This window comes from Cryptomeria japonica, chromosome 2, assembly GCF_030272615.1.
Source record: "Cryptomeria japonica chromosome 2, Sugi_1.0, whole genome shotgun sequence".
In the NCBI taxonomy this organism is placed as follows: domain Eukaryota; kingdom Viridiplantae; phylum Streptophyta; class Pinopsida; order Cupressales; family Cupressaceae; genus Cryptomeria; species Cryptomeria japonica.
This window is the reverse complement of record NC_081406.1, coordinates 116,363,983-116,369,992: the sequence shown is the minus strand read 5'-3', so window position 1 is coordinate 116,369,992 and position 6,010 is coordinate 116,363,983.

Below are 6,010 nucleotides of genomic sequence, written 5' to 3'. Positions count from 1 at the left end.
TTTTTTCAAATGTGGTCATATTGATTTTAATAATAAGGCCTATTAGGACTATTACATTGATTATAGGTCTTAAATGTGACATAAATTTATAACCTATTAATCATGTTGAATAATTTAGGTGAACTATTTATATTCAACTTCACGTACATGCAAAAACGTTTCAGATTAGGAGGTCTATTATGCAATAATAGGTCTTAAATATACACACATGTGACAAATTATAGTCCACTTACATTATGGTCCATAACAAATTAATATGAGGTCACCTAAGTTATCGTATGCATGCATCAAAATATTTGTACTTTTAATTTTCAAAATTGGAATTTATAATTTATCAAAATTTTATTTTATGTGTTAAATTAGTTCTCAAAATTAGAGATTGAACGTTAATCCTAACCTGAGAACAAATTGAACTTTAAACCTAAACAGGTAATTTAATTAGAGTTATAACAATAAGGTCCTGAAAGTAATTAAATTTAATAAACCAAATTGAATGGGCTAATTTTAACATGTAAAGCTTTAAGCCAAATTCACCCCTATTCTTAATCCTAATTGAATAATCTTTGATTAATTCAAGAACCTTACACAAACTCTTAAATTATGTGCAGAACGGGCAAACGAACCTGTTGAAGAACAAAATATAGTTGATGAACATAGGGAGGAGATTTTCCAAGTTGAACCAATGGAGACCTTTGGAGGAGAGGGGTCAGACTCCTTACCTCCTACCACTGATATGGATGAGCATATTGTGGTTCTAGCTAAACAGGTGAAGAGAAATATTTCTTATAAAAATTTAGATCATTTACTTGAAATGGATGTGGATGAGTTGAAATGTCTCAGTGAAGAACCTAGACATACTAAAAGGAGGTCAATGAATAAAAGTGGAAAAGAAATAATGTTGCATTTCAACAATCTTGATACTACACTAGAAAAAGCTCAATTGTTATCAATTGTACTTACTCATAAAGACTTAATAGATCCAATGAAATTGTTGGGTATAGATACAACAAGTCAAAAGAGGAAATCTTCTTAGCTACAAAAATCTATTGTTGATAATGTTAAGAAAGGTTTGGTGAACATTGGTAAAAAATCTCGAAAACTAGATAAGACCATTTCAAGAAGAGTGATGTTGACATCTTTAGTAAATGAAAGATTGCCTCAAAAAAGATAAATCTCTTCACTGTCATCTGAGTTTGGTTTTAGTAGAAGGACAATATCTAAATATGTTAAAAGGAGAAAGATTTTGGATGATACTACCTCAGAAGGGAATTGGGCAATTATGTGTAGAGCTCCTCATTCTGATAGAATTGAAGATGTTGTTAGGAACTTTGTAACAAGTTTTTGGAATGATAATACTCGCCCTTCATCAAATAGTAGAGATGTTATCAAGCAAAGGATTGGTCCTGATCGTTATGATCTCCATGTAAAACATTGGATAGACACAACAAAACATGAATTGTATGTATTGTTTACTAAAACAAACCCTCATATAAAGATTGGACAAACCATGTTTGAACGGTTAAGGCCATATTATGTGAAGTTAAACAAAGTTTTCGAAACTTGTTGTTGTCGTTATCACATCGAATTTGACTTGTACTATCAGGTGTTTCGAAAGATTATAGAAGATAATGATGGTTATGAAAATGCTCCTCCTAAACGAACAAGTCAATTCATAGCATCCATCTTATGTGATAAATCAAATGATAATGCAACCGGTCAAATAAATTGCATAAGAGGAATTTGTGGAACATGTAGGGACTTGGCTAAATTGCCTTTGAGAGATGAAGATACTGACATGAGGAAGATGGTAAATTGCGAGAGTTACAAGTACAAAAAATTTGAAACAAAATTTGGAAAGGAATCTACAAGACTAGATTATGTAGAAGAGGAAATACCTATTGGAACATTTATGGAAAATTTTCGTAAGTTGATAAAACCATACATATGCCATGGTTTTTTTGCCAAGTGGCAAACAGAACAATTTAAAAGATTAAGAGACACTTTCCCACTTGGAACTATTCTATCTGTAGTTGACTTCGCAGAGAATTACTCTTTTGCACATCAAAAAGAGATTCAATCAGAGTATTACTTTTCAAAGCAAATCACTATTTTCGTGCATGTGTGTTATCGACATGCACAAATGAATTTGGATGGTTTTGATAGTACATTTGAAAATCGTGTCATTCAGAAAGAGTACCACTTCTATATCAGTGATGATAAGGAGCATGACACACTTTTTGTACAACATTGCTTTAAGAAGTTTTTTGAATATTTGAAAGATAGAGGCATAACAATAGTTAAACATTTTGTTTGGTCTGATGGATGTGCAGCACAATTTAATTCTTCAAGGCCATTTTATGCACTATGTAGATATCATCGAAATGACAAAATACCACATGTTTGGAGTTTTTTTGAGAGTGGTCATGGAAAGGGTGAACATGATGGTGCAGGAGCTTGTATCAAATGTGCTCTAAGAAAGCATCAAATAAAGTACACAAGAGAATGTATAGAAAATGCACATGATGTTGTTGAATGGTGTAAGAAACACTTTGAGCAACCTAATTATCTCGGGGAATCATCATCAAGAACATATAAGCCCATTCCATATAGAGTGTTTTGGGAGATAACCGGTACGTGTTCTCTTTTAGTATTTTATTTAATTTTTTTTTAATTTAACAACTTGATCTACATGTACATTCTTGTACACATGTACATTTTGCAAATGTGGATAGAAAATCAATGCATGGATGCAAGAGTGTGGAGAGGACAAGATCTTTGCATTGTGTCATGAGTACAAATAATCGCCCATGGACATTATACACTAGGGATTATTCATGTTTTTGTTCTGAATGCATTTTCGAAAACTATGTTGATTGCAAGAACCAAGAGCTTGGATATGTTAGTGAATGGAAAATGGTGCCACTAGATGTTTCTGACGCATACGAGGATTCAAATGAGGATGAAAACTTTGAAGACATTCCTTTGATTTTTGGTGATTACGATCATATTTCAGGATTGATTAAAAAAGGTATATACATGACATACACATGTAAACATTTCCTTAAAAATGACATATAACTTAGAATTTATTTATCTTGTGTCAAATTGCAAGAGATATTTTTGTAGTCATAGCAGAAGATGGAAATATAGAAGGTGTTAGTTATTATTTATTGCGTTGCACAGAAGAGAGAAAGAAGTTATCAAAATCTGAGATGAGTGATGGAATGTCATTTCCCACAGGTTTGAGTTCTGATTTGAATATGACATGTACAAATCGCTTATGTGAAATTTTTTAATTTCTCACGTTTCTTATATACATGTACATGCAGGATCAGTTGTAGTGCAAGGGACATATTTCAAACAAGTTAAAATTGTTCAACATGGGATTCATTTCACTGAATACCAAATTGACAACAAGGTATATCAATATAGTCACTTGGTCATTGTTGTTGGCCTAATTCTTCAAACTGTTCCATGTCGAGGGCAGTCTCAAAAGTGGAGACTAGATAGTGAAGATCATGACAAAATATTAAGTGTTATTGAAGAGCGTTGTGAACCACTTGATGTGGTATGAACTATATACATTTAGTAATCCACATGAATTGAATTTTAATGTAAGTTCAAGATAAATTCTAGATCTCAAGTAACTTGTTTTGAAACTAAAGGATAATTTTTTTTTAAGTTTATTTATACATTATATCAAATTAGGATGTATTTAAATGTGCATGTTTAATTGTATGTAATTGTATTTGTATTTAATTAAAAAATGCATATTTAAATTAGAATGTAATACATGTACATTTGTAAAATTGATATTTAATATGGAATTAGGACATGTACATGTTGTGAACTATTTAACTACAATATACATACCTAGAAGCTCACATACCTACAATATACATACCTATGTAATATACATGTACTGGATGTGAACTATTCAATACATGACCTATTAAGTTTAGTTTGTTCATTTCATACATACTCTTTTGTTTGAAAATCTTGAAACATGTATAATCATACATACTCTTTTACATTTGAAAATCATTGATCATGTATTTAAATCTAATAGATAATCAAACATGTATAAATCTAATTAATACAATCAAGATAAATTCTAGATCTCAAGTAACTTGAACATTTGAAACTAAAGGATAAATATTTTTTAAGTTTATTTATACATTATATCAAATTAGGATGTATTTAAATGTACATGTTTAATTGTATGTAATTGTATTTGTATTTAATTAAAAAATGCATATTTAAATTAGAATGTAATACATGTACATTTGTAAAATTGATATTTAATATGGAATTAGGACATGTACATGTTGTGAACTATTTAACTACAATATACATACCTAGAAGCTCACATACCTACAATATACATACCTATGTAATATACATGTACTGGATGTGAACTATTCAATACATGACCTATTAAGTTTAGTTTGTTCATTTCATACATACTCTTTTGTTTGAAAATCTTGAAACATGTATAATCATACATACTCTTTTACATTTGAAAATCATTTCATGTATTTAAATCTAATCTAATCAACATGTATAAATCTAATTAATACAATCAAGATAAATTCTAGATCTCAAGTAACTTGAACATTTGAAACTAAAGGATAAATATTTTTAAAGTTTATTTATACATTATATCAAATTAGGATGTATTTAAATGTACATGTTTAATTGTATGTAATTGTATTTGTATTTAATTAAAAAATGCATATTTAAATTAAAATGTAATATGTACATTTGTAAAATTGATATTTAATATGGAATTAGGACATGTACATGAACTGTGAACTATTTAACTACAATATACATACCTAGAAGCTCACATACCTACAATATACATACCTATGTAATATACATACCATGTGAACAATTCAATACATGACCTATTAAGTTTAGTTTGTTCATTTCATACATACTCTTTTGTTTGAAAATCAAACATGTATTTAAATCTAATCTAATCAAACATGTATAAATCTAATATAATCAAACATGTATAATCTGATCAAACACAAACCAGGTATAAAGTATAATCTAGAGTCTAAACAAGTCATTGTACATGCATGAAATATACAATCTAATCAAACATGTATTTAAATCTAATTTAATCAAACATCATGTACATAAATCTAGAATATAATCAAACATGTATAAATCTAATATAATCAAACATGTATAAAACTTATAAAGTATGATCTAGAGTCTAAACTCCATGTATAAAGTATAAAGTATAATCTAGAGTCAAACACAAACCAGGTATAAAGTATAATCTAGAGTCTAAACTCCATGTACGTGCATGAATATATATAATATGAAAGTATATAAAAAGATAAATGTAAATGAGCTATAAAGTCTGGAGCAAATCAACAAGGATCATGTCGGCTACGAACTGAGCGACCCTCTAAGGGGGAGTCCTGCAAAAGTAGAATTTATTTAAATATTAAATATAATATATCTATCTCTCTAGACGTGCATGTACATCAAATATATATACCAAAAACCATAACTAACCTGTACACTAACAGCATCTAAAGAATCTCTCCTACGCACATGCTCAGAGCTCAAGGAAGGAGTGACATGAGCTAACTGTCAATTTAAGGATTAGTCCACAATCAATTTAAATGATCTACAAATTAAAACTTAGAACTCTAGATTATTTATTAAACATGAAATCTATATATATAGATTTATTAGGTACAAATTTGCAATGTATGTATACATATCTTCTAAAATTTTAAACGCACATGTACATGTACATACCTGTGTATCACTTGTAGTAGGCTGTATAGTCTGATCCTGTCCCGTGATCATATCAACAACATTACTCATACCTACATATCTCTCTCTAGCTGTACGTATCACTGAGGAGTGCAAGGGGCTAACTAGATGAGTGGGCATCGTGGATGAAGTGTCTAACTGTAGTAGCATGTCCATAAATCTAGTATGGCTCAAATCTCTCAGCTGATCCTCAAATGAGTCCAAACCC